Raw genomic sequence first — 17,848 nt, 5'->3', positions numbered from 1 at the left:
TAATTTTGAGCCCGTGTCACTTACCAGGCTGGCGCCACCTAGTGTCTCCACTCAATTTTATTTCTCTCCAGCGACTAAGTCAGGAATCAGAATACACTAGACCACAGGTGTCAAACATAAGGCCCGGGGGCCAGATCCGGCCCTCCAAGATCTTTAATGTGGCCCTTGGGTGATTTTCTACTAAAATATTTTAATTATATTTTCTATTAAAATATTGTTAATTTTCTGCGGTGCTCAGCATAGCAGTGTCTCCAGCATCTCTGTACATGGCCCTTCCCACCAGAGCAGCACAAATGAAGATTTGTCTCTTTCCAAACGCTCTTAAAAGATGATCATTTTGACTGTTGACCGTGACACCCTCATCAGAAAAATGTCCAAAATGAGAAATGGAGCCGAGTGCAGTATTTTCTAAGATAAATGGATTTATTCTTATTTACATACAAGTTCATGTTAAAACATTGTGTTGAAATTGAATTTTTCTTAAAGTTTCAGGTTGTTCATAATATTATAATATTATAATAAGAAAGAGTTCATCAATTAAAAAAGATTTCTGTAATAAATTTGCATTTCTCTGCACAAATATTTGAATTTATTGTTATTTTTGGGGTTTATATGCCATGAGTTTTCTGATCCGGCCCCTTTGGGATTAAAGTAGGTTGGATACGGCCCCCGGACCAAAATGAGTTTGACACCCCTGCACTAGACGGTTTGCAAGAACCCCTGAAGTTGTAGACCACGCATCAACCAATCAGCAAAGAGCTGAACCAACCCGAGTTGCAATAACAGACTGCATACGCCATCCTCCTTTGGACTTCCTTTGTCAAATACAGGTATTGCACCTTTACTTCACAAGTTCATCTTGTAGAAACGACAATGATCGTTGACAGACATGTTCACTCTCTGCTTTGTTTGCTGTTGTGCTGGCAATTACTTGGACACCACTGAACATTCCGGCGCATTATGTATGTCACGACCAAACAACTGCGATTGGTTAAAAAAAAAAATTACCCACTAACCATCAAGCAAATGAATGCTAATGCTGCGAGGTCAGACGGTTTCCACAAAGTGAAACCAGCTGATGAATCAGGCTACCGTGTCCCTGGAGTGTCTTTCAGATGTGGTCAATAAGTGGAAGCTTTCATCCTGCCCCTACTGACCCTGTCACACCTTGTCTTTTCAAGAAGGTGCGGACCACCATTGGCTCCAGTGTCCAAAAAGTCATTATTATCAGCTTTGTTTCTGGTGTTGTGCCTGTGTGCTGTAAAGAAGCTGTTATTGAACCCCTGAAAAACCTAAAGGCATATATCTAAACTCACTTTTTTGGCCAAGATCCTGGAGAAATGTGTCCTCCTGCAGTTCCAGTCATTTCTAGAAACACAAGACACTTTTGACATCTTCCTATCAGACTATAAGTTTTTACACAGTACAGAGTCTGCACCTTTAAAGGTTTTTAATGACCTGTCTGCCATTTTTGCTTTTAGACTTGATGGCTGCTTTTGACACAGTTGACCATACTGTCACGCCGGTAAATTGGACTCAAATGCAACACAAGTACTCTGGCAAACAAAGTCTTATTTAAATAACTGAAAGTGTCCTGTAACAGGAAATGTTTATAATGACAACTCAGACTGAAAGTATAACAGAGGAATATATGATATTAAGTGTGAACAAAAATATCTTCCAAGACTGGGAATACACTAGTAAAAAACAGACTGGGAGTAAACTCAGGAACAGGGACAACAAACAGGGAAAAACAGAATTGCGGAGGTCACAAACAGAACAGATTCAGGGAATACAGAGTTTTCAGATTTCAGGTTGTCAGGAGCTTGAGTGTCTGTCTTTACAGGTTGACAATATGGCAAAGACTGAGGGAGCAGAGGGAGTATATATAGACTGGGCCTGGGCTGATTACAAAATGAGGGGCAGCTGTAGGGAAAGGAGGGAGGTGGCAAAAGGAGGACCGGACAACAAAAGGCAGAACTGTGACACATGCAACTCTTTTCAATTGTTTGGAAAACTGTGTTGGTGTCAGGGGGGCCGGCCTCAGGTGGTTCAAGTCTTACCTCAGTGGGAGGAGCTACTCCGCCAGACTGGGGGGCTCCACTTCATCCACCATGCCTCTAAACTGTGGAGTTCCCCAGGGTTCAGTTCTTGCACCTGTTCTTTTTTCTCTGTATCAAGTAGTGAAATAAAAAAAAACAAAACGTGGCATTCAACATCACTTCTATGCATATGATTGCCAAATTTACCCTGCCCCCCCCGACACCTCCCCTTGATTGTCTTAGTGAGGTCAAGGATTGATTGGCTCAACTTTTTAAGTCTAAATGAGGACAAAACTGAGGTCATTGTGTTTGGCAATACTGACCCCCCTCACTGACCTGAGCCACTGAAACAGCACGTGAAACTGTCTGTCACCAACCTTGGCCTCACTATTAACAGTGATTTTAAATTTGACAAACAAGTGAATGCCGTTGTAAAATCGCTTTTATCATTTGTGGCTTTTATCTTAAATTAAACCTTTTTTTATCTTTTAAATCATATGAACAGGTCACGCATGCTTTTATCTCCTCTCGTTTAGATGACTGTACTGCACTTTCTTCCGGCATCAGCCACCGTGCACTTTCTAATTTACAGCTGGTCCAAAATTCTGCTGCTCACCTTTTAAGTGGAACCAAAAAAACGTGAGCACACTACCCTGGTTTTAGTGATGTTGCACTGGCTTCCAGTTTGTTTTAGAGTTGATTTTTAAGATTTTATTGTTTGTTGGACTGGCCCCACAGTACCTCTCGGACCTCATCCAAATTTACAGCCCCGTGTGCTTTGAGGTCCAAGGGCCAGCTCCAGCTCCAGCTCCAGCTCCAGCTCCAGCTCGTGGGGCCTAAGGCAAGATTTAAAACCACAGTGTTTTAAGTCTCGTCTTAAAACCCACTTTTACTCTCTGGCTTTTAACACCGCGTGAGTTGTGTGGTCCTCCGTGTCTTTTATTTATTTGACTGATTTACTGGTATTTTATGTTTTTTATGATTTTGCTTTCATTTGATTTTGCTGGTTTTATTGTTTTAGGACTGGTATGACCAAATGTTAGCAATTTACCTTTTTGTTGTCTTCATGTTATGATCTCTGTGCAGCACTTTGGAAACGGATTTATTTGTAAAATGTGCTTTATACATAAAGACAATTTAGATTCACTTTCCTTTGCTCCCTCTCTTTCCTGCTCCTCTCTCTCTCCCATTCTCTATGTGTCACTCTCTCTCTCTCTCTCCCCCCTCATTCTGTTTCCTTTACTCCTTTTCTCTCTCTTTCTCTTTTCTGTGATCTCGCTCTCTTCTTCCAAGTCTATCTCTCCTTATTTTCTTTCCTTTGCTCCAACTCTCTCTCTCTCTCTCCCTCCTTATTCACTTTTCTATACTCCCTCTCTCTCCTGCTTCCTCCCCCAATCTCTCTCCTCATTTTCTTTCCTTTTCTCCTTCTCTCTCTCTCTTTCTCTTTCCTGTGCTCCTGCTCTCCCTCTCTCCTTCCTACTCTCTCTCTCCATATATTCTTTCCTTTGTTTTGTCTCTCTCTCTCTCTCCTTATTCTATTTCCTTTACTCCCTCCCTCTCCTGCTCCTTTTGTCTCGCTCATTCTCTCTCTCCTCATTCTCTTTCTTTTTACTTTACTCCCTCTCTCTCCTTTCTCTTTCTTACCCTCTCACCCCATCCCTCTCCTCATTCTCTTTCCTCTATTCCTTCTCTTTCTTTTTCCTGTGCTCCTGCTCTCTTCTCTCTCCTTCTTACTTTCTCTCTCTCTCACGCTCTCCTTATTTTCTTTCCTTTGCTTCGTCTCTCTCTCTCTCTCTCTCTCCTTATTCTCTTTCCTTTAGTCCCTCCCTCTCCTGCTCCTTTTGTCTCGCTCATTCTCTCTCTCCCCATTCTCTTTCTTTTTACTTTACTCCCTCTCTCTCCTCTCTCCTTCTTACTCTCTTACCCCTTCCCTCTCCTCATTGTCTTTCCTTTACTCCTTCTCTCTCTCTTTCTCTTTCCTGTGCTTCTGCTCTCTCTTCTCTCTCTCCTCATTCTCTTTTCTTTCCTCTCTCTCCTGCTCCTTCTCGCTCCCTCCCATTCTCTCTCTCTCCTGCTCCTCATTCTCTTTCCTTTACTCTGTCTCTCTCTCTCTTTCCTGTGCTCTCGCTCTCAACTCATTGTCTTTCCTTTTCTCCTTTTCTCTCTCTTTCTCTTTCCTGTGCTCCCACTCTCTCTCTTCTCTCTCTCCTCATTCTCTTTCTTGCTCCCTCCCCCAATCTCTCTCCTTTCTCTTTCCTTTATTCCGTCTCTCTCTCTTTCTCTTTCCTGTGCTCCCGCTCTCTCTCTCACTCTCCTTCTCCTCATTGTCTTTCCTTCTCTCTTTCTCTCTCTCCTCATTGTTTTTGCTTTACTCCTTCTCTCTCTCTTTCTCTGTCCTGTGCCCCCGCTCTCTCTTTTCTTTCTCTCTCCTCATTCTCTTTCCTTTCCCCCTCTCTCTCTCTCCCTCCCTCCCTCCCTCTCTCGCTCCCTCTATCCCTCTCTCTGTCTGTCGGGCGCGTGTCGTTCCGTGCTTCAGCCTCGTCTATCGTGTAAGAGGACTCTTCAGTGTGCGCCGGGCGCGTCAGTCACTTACGCGCGGACTGCAGCTGCTGTTCCCGCCGTCTCTGCCGTGCGTATTATTATTTTCCTTTTACGAGCAAGTGCAAACAGCCTCCTCTGCTTCTGCGTGACTCTACAACCCGCTTTTCACCGTATGACTTTAAACACGAACTTAAAACACTAGAAGATAAAAGGTAAGCTACTACATTTTCTATTTTGTGGTCACTGTAACTTTCTTGCTAACTAAAAAGCGTGTTCGTGTACTCGTTCACTTTTACGCACCGCGCAAACTGAACTTGGTGGAAACTAGCCAAATTGATTTCGAAAAACTTTTTGTTTATCTTTATCCTGAGTTCTTTTTTTCCTTCTTTTAAATGCGCTGATCTCGAACTAATGAAATGATGATTAGCCCAGTCCAGTTTATAATGGAGCATAAACTGAGTCTGCGCACTGGAGCCGACGCATTCGTAACGCACTATTTTCTCTTCGTGTTTAACAGTAAAATGTCTACTCGGATAGTTTCCCGTTTACATTCCCCATGACGTTGTTTGCTGACAACCAGGTCCGTAAGTCGCCTAACTATTTCAAAGACCGATGGTTCGATTCCAGCATTGCATACTGTACTGTTGTTGTGTCTACGCGCAAGGCACCTCACCCACTTCAGTACTAGTAGAGATTTTTGGTGCAAAAAGTGATAGGCAAAAAAAAAAAAAAAAAAGGAACATCTGGTCAGATACTTTAAATTAAAGAATGAAAATGAGATTCCGCTTTTGTAAAGGAAAGGGCGGCTGTTCCAAGTGCGGTCAGTGCTGGCAAAGTGTTGAAAGCCGAGGAAACAAACTGATCAATTATTGTCACATTGTCACTATTAATTAAGGTGCACTATTTTATGAAAACAAAGGATTGTCACAGTTTTTGTTAAAATAGACCTTACAATTATTCATGTACTGGTAATGTTATGAAGTGCAAGAATGGTTATCATTATGAAGGCTGGTGAAAATCTATGTTATAGTTCTACTACGGGTAAAATACATTTTCTCTCTCTTTTTCTCCGGTGTTCTCATCATCATCATTTTTTTTTATCAATACTTGTTTTTTGACAACCTTAAAGAGCAGATGATTGAAGACTGGATTCATTGTTCGATTGCACTAATCGGAAACAGATACTCAACAAGTATCATTTCTGAAAAAATCATACTGCCTAAATAGGACAGACTTGGACCTCTGCAAACTGCATTAGAGCTATTAGAAAACTGCATGGGGATATTAAAAAAATGTTAAAGTATTACATCATGACAAAAAAAGTAGGGATGCACCGATCCAGCTTTTTCAGGTCAATATTGATACTTTGTGCTTCTGTATTTGCTAATACCCAATATTAACCGAGACATTCAAAACACTGTTAACTTACTACTTTTTTTTTTTTTTTTTACCTTTTTATTATTTATTGGAATTCTTGCTCTTATTTGGATTTATTAGTGTCTTTGTCTTAACGAGGACTGGTGGAGTTAAATAGAGCTTTACTTTATATATCTATTGGATATGTTTTATCGGCACTGTGCAGCACTTTGGAAACTGTTTTGTTTATGAAATGTGCTATAAATAAAGTGGACTGGATCAGATTGGATTCAACAAAGTAAGAGGAACTGGGAGCCAGACCCTTCAGCTCATGGGATATGAAGGGAGAATGCATTTGCTGTAGTGCCTTCAGAAGTGGGTCAAGTGTAAAAGCTGAATATAAAAATATTTAATTTTGTGAAATACTTTTTACTGGGACCTTCAGTGCATGTACCAGATGTGCTTACATGCTGTTTTCATTAGAAATAAACACAAGTAAAATTTACAAATGTAGACTTTTATCATTTTATTGATTGATTATTGATTATATGTTCAAAATGGCTGCCATGCACGTGTATTGAATGCCGTGATGTCACCTGAAACCCAGTAGCAGCAACTATTCCCCTGAGTGCAGGTGAAGACAAAGAGTCCGCTGATGTGGAGATAAAGACAAAAATGGCAGCTATGTGATGGAGGGGGGGGGCTCGCGCTCCATGATTCTGACACCTGTTTAAACGCCGCTGCCTAGAGATGAAAGGAGGAGAGAGATGTATGCAGAGGGGGGGCAGAGGGGAGGCGAGGGGAGAAGGAAGGGTGGGGGGTGAGGTGCAGTATTTCTGAGGGTTACTGGCTCAACATCCATTAAGCTCCATTAATCACAAAAGAATTGCAGAGCCAGGGATGAGTGATGGGTGAAATCAATTTAAGTTTCAGTATAGGCGGTCTTACAGGTTTCAGTAATGTGGTAATGTCATATTGGTATCAAATATTGGTGCAGATATTGCATTTTTTGATGGATCCGATATTGGTTCCAAGATGTCAGTTTAGTCGATATATATTGGACTATTTGGTGTATTTTTTGTAGCGTGACTCATCAGTTGGTTTCACTTTGTAGAAACCATCTGACCTCGCAGTGTTAGAATTCATTCGCTCGATGGCAGGCGGGTACTTTTTTGTATTTAACCAATCGCTACTGTTTGGTCATGACATATGTAATGTGCCGCTAATGGGGCTAACTGGTATATTAAGCTTTTCCCAAATCTCGTAGGAAAAAGGGTGATGACGTCTTTCCCCTTGATCAGATTCACCAAACATTCTCTTTGTTCCGGCTTTAAATTCTCCATCTCGGGAATCGTTGCAACACAGAATGTCTGGCTCTTTGCTGATTGGCTGGTGCCCGGACTCGCTCTTCCGGGGTTCTTGCAAACCGTCCAGTGTATTCCGATTCCTGACCTAGTCGCTAGAGAGAAATGAAATTGAGCGGAGGCAATATACTGGTTAATGTTCCTCCCAAACGCCTTCTTATATTGAACTTGTATTTTTTCAAAGCTGTTCTGTAGTTACTTAAAATGATAAATAACTAACAAAACACAGTTGCATTTTTTTTTTTTTTTTAAATCATACACTGTTTGTGTTTAAAGGAAATACATCATATTTTCTCTGCCCTAGTATTGGGTATTGGCAGATGTTTAAAGCAAAAATATAAATAAATAACTAGGCTTAGCTATTTTGTATAATCACTTCTATAGTTCATTATTGTATTGAGGTCATTTGAAGATAAGGGCTCTCATCATAGCTGTGAGACTCAGAGATATATGTCAAGACAAATGCATGATATTCCAATCTATCTAACAGCCAACTAACTAAATAGGACAAGAACTAATGGTAAAGATGATGTCATGAATTGGTATTGGTATTGGGCGTAAACATTGAGCCTCTGCATGGGACTGTTGGCACTCCTGGACTCCTTGTACATGTATGGCTTTCTAATATTGGAAGAAGTAAATTATCTGGACTTTATTTCTGTTTCAAATGTATTTTTTATCTCGGCAGAAATGAACAAACATTATGTCGATATTGTTTTCCTCAACAATATCGACAAAGGTATCGGAACAAAAAAAGATGAAGCTGTGCATCTCTAATCTAAAACATAAATGGATGCATATTTTACCTGCTGATTTCTGTTAGTGACTTGTTGTCTTAGAACAAAAACATTTTAACGCTATTTATTTTAGCTGCCACCCATCTGTATCTGTAAATATTATTGGCTGATACAGAATATATATAACTTTATTTACAGACTCAGGGTCCAAGCCATACACAGGTAGACACACACCCACAATACACTACATTCATATATAAACCCACCAGCACACACACACACACACACACACACATACACACACATACACACACACACACACACACACATACACACACATACACACACATACAAAAAAAATAATAATAATACAGTGATGCAAGGTCCATATAGTTAAAATACATACAGCGGGCTCTTCCAATATTTCCAGATGCCAGAATAATATTGAGTGTCACTTTCCTTAATATCAGTCAAGCATGTTATAATTTAATTTCTTGATTCATTTAACCTACACATGCATTTATACATAGGGTTCTTCATTAGAGCCTGGAATGTGGGAATATTTGCAGTCACAAACAAAGCACTAGGACTTTCCCACCTTGGAGTCTTTAGCAGAATTCTGAGAGCATCATTATATGCCACCTTGATCTTATTCATCTTTGCTTTGCTGTAATTACACCATAGGTGAGCTGTGGACAGTGGGGTACAGTATGATCTAAAAAGAGTCATTTTGACATCATTTGTACACATGTGGAATTTGTGTGTCAGCATATTTGCTTGTGAATACAGTTTGCAACACTGACGCTGGATGTCATCATCATCACAGGAGTCATTTCTAATAATAATAATTAGGGCCGGGCACATTAACGCGTTAACTTTGCGTTAACTAATTAAGTAATTAACACAGACAATTATTTTAACGCCGTTAATGCAGTTTTTATTATTTATTTATTTATTTTATTGTAAACGTCTGTTTCTCACTGGCTTTTATTTTGAAAAAGTCCACCGTGAGCATTACTTTAAGTTTGACGTCTTTTCTTGACACTTTTTTCACTTTTTTCTGACCACGTGAGATGCAACGTGCCCGAGCCTCCGCGCGGCCCGGCCACGGACTCCGACTCCGGCCGTGGGTTCAGCACCGGCTCTGAGCTGAGCTTATTTCTTTAGATCAGTGCTGGAGTCACTGATTTACCCAGATACCATTGGAAGAAAAAATGTGATTGGTCCATTTCCATTCCATTATATTAACCCTTTGTTTCCTAAGAAATATCAGTCCAAGTTTATAACACTGATCAAGAAATGATTACTAGTGTAGTGTTCATTACTCACAGCATAAAAAATATTCAATAAATATATTAGTATTACAAACGTCCATTCAATATTTTTTCTTGAGCCTTCCCTGAATACCTTGAAGGCTCTGAAGATTCCCCTGTGAAAGAAATGCTGTTTGCACAACAAATGTTTGGCTCTTTCATTTACATTTCCAATTTGGTTTTGCGTATAACATGTGATTAATCGCGATTAATCGCTCGAACTCATGCAATTAATCACAATTAAATTATTATTTTTTTGCCCAGCCCTACTAATAATATGGCCCTAGTATTTTGTTTTTGTTACATTTGCCAGCTGATTCTCATTGAAATAAAAGGAGGGAAAGCTTTACTTTTGATCCTCCTTAGACCTGGCAATCATGACAACACTCTTTTTTGAATTATATTTTATATCATACTGCATCCCGTACTCTGAACAGAATCTCACCAGCTGCTGTAGACCTGCACTATATGGCGACATGACAACTACATCATCAGCATACAGCAGATGATTAACAAAAAGCCCGATGATTAACAACAAGATGATTAACAAGCCTGTCCCCCACCATCCATCCAGTCTTACAGTGTTCTAGACAAATCATCCATATACAGGTTAAAAAGAACAGGAGACAATATTCCCCCTTGCTTGACTCCATTGGTAACCAGGAAAGGGCTAGAAGATGCATTGCCCCACCTGACTTGCATGGTTTGATGGGAATACCAATACTGCAAGATACGTATTAAATATAAAGGAACCCCTCGATTGTACAATTTAATAAACAGTTTCCCATGATTAACACGGTCAGAATGTTGTGATGTGATCTGAAACCCAATCAGTGGTGATATTGGACAAGTATCAGTAGTCTAAGTATCTACAGTAAATAACAAGCATCTTTCTGAACAAACTAATGAGTAAAAAAAGAAAAAGAAGAGCAATTAACAATATAGCATGCAACACCTTATTTTATATCCCAGATTAATTTGGCTGCTCAAAAACACTATTATAATACCACAATGATAATAAAAATGTATGCGGTCTAATACTTGTTCTGATGCAGCAGATCATTGTTAAGCTTCAGGAAATGTTCAATTCTGTCCTGTGAATGTGACTTTTCCAGTATTGATATTTACTCAAGTGGGTATCTCGTTTTAGTATCGATCAGTATCTTATTTTTGATATTTTGACAACCTGTCTGGCCACGGCAGCGAGACAAATATTGGATACTGTCTCGACCAAAAAAATAAAAAATAAATACATGTAAAAAAAAATAAAAATCCTCATTAATTTTGAAAGACTGATGTCACAAATGTGAATCACAGTGTGTGCATGTCTGTCTGTGTGTGTGTGTGTGTGTATATGTCTGTGTGTGTGTGGCAGTGTGCAGTTCAGATGGTCATAATAACTCATAACAAAGCTTTGAACAACAATGACAGACAGATGCTCGCTGTCTCTCCAGTGCATTTGTCAAACACTAACAGCTGCTGACGGACACACTGTAATACCAATGTGATGATGTGTCAGATTTAGACAATAAAGCATCATTCTTATTCTTTTCAGATAAAGCTCCATTTTGCATTTTGCTTTGTTAACTGCATTGGAGTTTTGTTTTCTTAACTTGCGTTCTTTGGTTGTATATTTCATGGTGAATGCTTTCTCAGAGGAGGCGTATAATTTTCTTTGTTGTTTCAGTGAGTTTTTTCATCTTCGTATCTCCAAATAAAATAGAATTCCTTTTTGAATATAAATAACTTAACTTGTACTCTATATTCATAAAGAAAGACAAAATACAAATCACTGTTGTTGATTTAAATCCCAATCCCAACCAGGGTAGTCAAGAAAAAAATCAAATACTAACTGATACCAAAGCTAGTATCGAAACTAAATACTTGTTTTTGCAGAAATGAAGCTTTCCTGAATAGCTCTAGAATGATTTTGAGCTGTATCAGAAAAAGTAAAAGAGCACAGAGACAAAAATATGCCCATGGACCACTATGGAGCATACCTGGACCACTGAGAGATTACATATTGTAACACTGCATGGTAATGTAGAATAAAGTACTATGCTTTCATGTTAATAATCACATTGTATTGTGGTATTGGAATCTGTACTGCGTATCGAGCCTATTACTTAGTATCAAAATAGAATTTGAAATGTTAGTATCGTGACAACACTACCTCCGACATAAACATAATTGGTAGAGATGTTAGATCCACTTCACTGACCCAACGGCTGCCATTTCAATCCCCACAAGTGTCATTGTGTCCTTGGGCAGGACACTTAACCCCCTTGATATTAAAAGATTTGAGTGTCCTGAAGGTAGATCATTTTCAATGTTTAGACTTACATATATTCCATGACATATTCCATATATATTACTTAAATCTTCTTTATAACCCAAAGCGTGGTGTTGTATTTTAGACCATATAAAGTTTTACTATGGACTCAGGAGTAGGCCCACACTCAGCAGGAGGGTCTATGGACTTCTACACTCTTTTCTGCCCTTGACTTTTGGGTCAAAACATCAAGCTTTCACACAAACCTTTTCAAGAGGATGTTTTCCATAAACTTTTCTTATCCTCTGTAAACACGTACTGGACACGAGACAGACAAATGAACCAAGTCTGCACTTTTCATGTGCTATCATTCTCCTATCATTCTGATTATGTACCAATAGTAGTAATGAAACAATAGTGATTTAACAAGAAACCCCGTTTTTTTATTAGCCTGATATCGTAATAGCATTAGGATTCCTTTGCTCGATAGTAGGCGGTTACTTTTTCCACTTAACCAATTGCTGCAAATGTGCCACTAACGGGGCTAACTGGTATATTAAGCTTTTCCCAAATCCCGTAGGAAGAAGGACAATAATGTCTTTCCCCTTGATAAAATTCACCAAACATTCTCTTTGTTCTGGCTTTAAATCCTCGATCTTGGGAATTGTTGCCAGAAAATATGGCTCTTCGCTGATTGGCTGGTGCCCGAACTCACACTTTTTTTTTGCAAACCATCTAGTGTATTCTGATTCCTAACCTTGTAGATGGAGAGAAATGAAAGTGAGGAGGCACCAGCCTGGCTAGGTTGTTAAAGCATTAGTGAGGACATTTGCTCATACCTATATATTCATACATACATTCAACACATTTTACCTCACAACTCAGATAGCTCTTAGTGGTGTGTTTATTGTCTGTAACATGCATAGTTCCAAGAAAAACACTATGTAACAACACCTACATGCTGAACAAGTACAGAGATTATATCAGCACAAAGGTGAAAGTGAGTCCAACTTTGCAATATCACAGCAGATGGGGTTCATGCACCTTCCACTTGTGTTTAGCCAAAAAAAAAAGTTTTAAGTTAAATATATTATAAATGTGATTTTCTTTTTTTAAATTTTTTTGTAGCAGATAGAATTATGGAATAGCTCACAAAGGCTCTGGCGCTCACAATCACATACAAGGCCAAGACAGAAGCCCATCAATGGGAGTTATGGTCACAGACTCAGGATTTCTCACCTCTCTCAGCCAATCAGAGCTCTCTTCATTCTCTCATTATTTTAATAAAACGATTGTACATTCATAGCAAGCTTAAATGTTAAATTATCATCTAAAATGCTATTGTGAGGCTTTGTTTTGGTCCTTTACAGTGCCTGAGTTGCATTTTTGAATGTACACATTTAATGGACAGTTCTTTCATCCACACACACTTTAACAGGGACTGTAAACAGTCCACATGATCAGAGCCTGATCAGACACATTAGGTTCTGTAACACAAAGACAGCCAAGGTACAAGCCCCATCAAAACAGCACCTTCTCTGCTCTGAGCCAGGGGGTTGCACAGGAAAGAGGGACAGAATCCAGTGGATGGGTTTTTAAAAATAATTTTACACATATGTACTAAACTAGGGTGACCAGACGTCCTCTTTTTCCCGAACATGTCCTCCTTTTGGAACCCAAAAAAACTTCTGGATGGAAATTCTAATGTATCCCAAAATGTCTGGGATTTTTACTAACAAATTGTCTGCTTTGACAACCTTTGCTCTGATCAGATACATACATGAAACTACAATAAGATCTTATACTTTCAAGGACACAATCAACGACATTGCTCCTCCTTGCTCCCATGCTCTCTCAGTGAGGGGACAGTCCGCTCCTTTGATCAGAAAATGGGCTTACATTTATTAAATGTTTTACAATGGCATATTAGCTACTGTGGAAGTTGGATGATCATGACACAGTTCTCCATGTCTCAAACTTTACACCACTTTTTATTTGTTTAAAACTGGCCTCATATTAGCTGAGATATACATTCATAAATCCCAGCTGGAAAAGTTGAATTAGTTAATCTCACCCTCTGAAGCCTTCTGTCTGTGAGAAGTGACAGGAGCAGGACTCTATCAGAGCAGGGACAGGGGACATAGACACAGGAAAATAACCCATAAAAAAATAAATATGTATATATGTAATAGGCTACGTTGTCTTATATTATTAAGAGACTGGTGTCAGTAAAACATGAAATATATAAATGTATGTACAGTAAGTAAAAAACAAATATCGTATATAACAGTTAAATACTCATAAGGAAACAGATGATATGATGATTGACATTGATGATTGTTGTACATCTGTATGGAGTATGGTATGAATGTAGTCCTGTATCTTTCACTGTTTGAGTGGAGCTGTAGGAGCCTGTTGGAGAATGAGCTCCTCTGTCCCTGTATAGTCTGCTGCAGGGGGTGAGTTGTTGTACAGTTGTAGGGAGTATTATCTGTCCCTCTGTAGCCTGGTCCATTGGGGGAGCAGGAGTGTCCATGATGGAGAGCAGTTTGTCTAGTGTCCTCCTGTCCCTCACTGTGACAAATGTCTCCAGCTCACAGCCGATCACGTGACCAGCTTTACTGATCAATTTGTCAATCTGCCCAATGTCCCTTTTCCTGGTGCTACTCCCCCAGCAGATCACAGCGAAGTACAGGGCGCTGGCCTCCACAAACTGGTAGAAGATCTCCAGTAACCTGCTGCACACATTGAAAGACCTGAGCTTTCTCAGGAAGTAGAGTCTACTCATGCCGTTCTTGTACACAACATTACTGTTGTCGCTCCTGTCCAGCCTGTTGTTCACATGGACACCAAGATACTTGTAGCAGTCCACTATTTCCACATCATGGCCCTGGATGGTGATGGGCTTCACTGGTGTCCTCTTTCTCCTAAAGTCAGTTACCAGTTCGTTCTTGTCCACGTTCAGGAGCAGATGGGACCACTCCACAAAATGTGCCAGGATATTATGGTCTATAGATAAAAAGATAAATACTTTTTCCCTGAAGAGGATGGTGGTGACAGATATAGTGATAGATTGTGCTGATGCCTCAACATACATGAACGAATCAGTCGATTATCAGTATGCATTGAGCAACAGCCCCTTTCTTCCGAAATATTGCTGACGAATAAATCCAAAAATTGTGGCAGTTCAAATGTTGTTGTGCAATCCTCAATCATGTGATCTACTTATTACCGCTCTAGTGCACCCAAGGGGCACAGTGCTGGAATTTTAATATCAAAAGTACTAACAGTAGTTGTAGTAATAGCAATGTAATGCAATAGTTTATTAGATTATAGATATTATTATTAAGACACAGCATTCACAAACAGTTGGTGAATAACAGTCAAAGTCAGAATAAAAAGTCAAAGAAGGGCATTTTTTATATTTTGTCAAATACAGTTCTAATCATAGGCTACTTACTGCAGGTATGGAATGTTCTTATCTTTACTTACCACATACCTAATGTCATGCTGCTCTGGAACATTGTCATTTAACCCCTATATGTTCATGTATGCATAGAAATAGCTTTTTCTTGTTCCCAGCTGTGCTTTATTGACCGCAGTTTTCCAGACGTTACCCAGCACCAGCTCCGTATCTGTGGGCCAGCCATTCAGCGAAAAGATCAGCCAGAGTGAGATTCCTTCTTTATTCAGGATCCTTGTTAGTTATTAGCTCAGCAATTAAATTGACATGTTAATTACACTACATAGTTTGTTTAATTACAAATATGCAATGTTAGTGTCTCATATAAATGTTTTGATTTCAGTCTGTGTCAGTGATTCAGTGGTTTAAGGCTTTGCACACATGTGGTCGTTGCACCTCGCTTTCATGGGTTTGCCTCCTAGTTTTTTGGTTAGGGGTCCGTCACCTGTTTGTTTCTATGGAGATGTCATTGCTCTGCCTGGAATGTTCCATAGTAAGACATTAAACATCTCTACCTTACATTTATTAAATTGCAGGTGGTTTTATAGCTCAAACATAAAAAAAAACAACAAAAACAGGCATTCTGACTGTGAGCGGGGTCACCTCTCCACAGATGTAATCTGTAACCTGGTCTGGTTTGGTCTCCATGAAATGAAAAGTTTTAATGTGAAACATTCCAGACAAAGCAATAATATCTCCTTGAAGAAAAGCATTTGATGGTCGCCCCACCAGAAAAGCTACACAATGCACTTTTAAAGTTTTATTTTACCCTGTTATATTTGAGGGGGTAAGAGTACAGCTTCTAACCTACACTCTAGGAACACATTTATTTTTTTGTCATGCTGCAATGAATAGAAAAGTACATTGTTCTCGATCCTAGACTTTGCTGAAATATCACCACTCCAGCACGTGTTTGATTAATGCTACAAGCCGGCAGGGGCTCTATAGGTTACAATATAGACTCAGGAGGATTTGGGCTCACTGACTATTGAACACTTTGAGTTTGTGCTGTCAGTCTTTCCCAGCAGTGCAGTTGGAAGATAGAGAGGAAACTTCAGAATTCAGAGCTTTGTAGAAGTGAAAAGTATTGAGTCCAGCTAAAGTTGTGTCTGAAAATAGCTGCAAGAGAGGCTGTCAGGAACACCTGCAGGGGAGTGAGGGCCATCATTAGGAAGTCAGTTTTCTATCACTTTCTGTGGTTAAAAAAAGAAGAACATAGGGAACGGTGCTTTGAGGCAAATGTCTAGTGAGTAATTTGTTAAGTTAAGATGCACAGAAGTTAAAGCGACTAATTTACATTCTTACACACTACACTTATTAAGATAAGATTTGTGTTAGGCAAACGCAAACATCGACTGATATGAGGTTTTTCATGATCAATGCAATACAAATTGTTTAGAATCCCAGAGAAACCGATGGCTGAAAAGCTCTGCCAATATTTTTTGACCGATATGTAGAGCCACTTTTGATTAGTTTCCCCACATTTTATAGTAAGTAAGGCAGTGGTGTAGTGGGGATTTTTTAAGTGGGGGTACGCGATTCATGACTGAACCAGGAGGACTAAACCAGGTCTAAACCAGGACTACACCAGGGCTAACTCAGAAGTAAACCAGGAGTGATCTTGGACGTAAGAGAGAGAGCCCACGGAGCAGAGTGTCGTGAGGTATGGAGCTCTGTACCAGTCCTTTCACCCGACGTCACCCGACGATCTAGACGGGCTCACCTCCGAGCCCGACACTCAGTCCTGGTTTACTTCTGGCTTAGTCCTGATATACTTCTGGTTTAGTCCTGGTTTAGTTCTGGTTTAGTCCTGGTTTAGACCTGTTTAAGTCTTGGTTCAGTCTTGGTTCAGTCCTGGTTCAGTCCTGGTTCCTCATGTCTCAGGTCTCTATAGGACAGTAGTGCAGATATCATGAGCCTATTCAGGTTGTTTTCACCATTGCCAATAGCCCCAGTTTGACATTTAAGTTGTAGCTATTTTATATTTGTAATTTTTTTTTATATCTCACATTGGGAGAAGTGGGCGGATGGCATGCCCCCACGTACCACGCCCACTACATCCATGAAGTAAGACAAATATCAGCCTGATGTATCGGCCAACCAATATACCTTTCTATCTCTGGTTTACTGCTCCTGCTGGTAGAGCCATGAGTTTAATCTTATTCCAGTCAAAATTAAATTTGACACAATTATCAAATCTTAAAAGGCTGCAGTTTTTTAATACTTTGCATAAAAAATGCCAATACTGTAGTTACGATCTGTTCTGAAATGGGATTCTTGTATTAGTTAGTTTGTTCATATTTTTATTTATTTATTTATTTATTTGATTGGGACAGAGCATGTTAATGAACAAACATGACAACATGAATGTAAACACACCGGATTGTAGCCTAAGGCTAATTTCCATCCGTTGTCCCAAGGGCAAGGGTCACAGGGGGCCATTTTTAAGCTTTTCATCAGTTATCCTGGACCCTTTTAAATGTGAATTTTGCACAGAATCCTTAAATAAATAGCAAATTTAAATATAATTGCATAAAAATAAAATAATTGCATAAAAAATTTGCATGGGTTGCAAATTGCAGTTTGATATTTTTACCTATTTTTTCCTTATATTTTTGCCCTGTTGGCCTAATGAAATGCAAGGTTTAGTGAAGCGCCCTTAGGCTATTAGAAAAGGTTTTGTATTGTGTGTCGATCTTTACCTGTAACAATCACTGCAGGGCCTTGGATTATAGCCTCTTCAGTTCAGACAGAGAGATA

General features: G+C 39.5%; 1 protein-coding gene across 1 annotated transcript in view; it reads left to right on the top strand.

Annotated features, from left to right (window-relative positions):
• Positions 1-4,732: 4,732 nt before the first annotated feature.
• Positions 4,733-17,848, top strand: part of npffr1l2 (neuropeptide FF receptor 1 like 2) — a 47,050-nt gene continuing 33,934 nt past the window's right edge. The window contains exon 1 of the mRNA XM_055162172.1: positions 4,733-4,795. The gene's annotated coding sequence lies outside the window, so the exon portion shown is untranslated. The remainder of the gene's footprint in view (positions 4,796-17,848) is intronic.

The sequence above is a fragment of the Boleophthalmus pectinirostris genome, unplaced genomic scaffold, assembly GCF_026225935.1.
Source record: "Boleophthalmus pectinirostris isolate CB_2022bp ecotype Guang Dong unplaced genomic scaffold, ASM2622593v1 HiC_scaffold_4, whole genome shotgun sequence".
NCBI lineage: Eukaryota > Metazoa > Chordata > Actinopteri > Gobiiformes > Gobiidae > Boleophthalmus > Boleophthalmus pectinirostris.
This window is presented reverse-complemented; position numbering and strand designations above follow the sequence as displayed.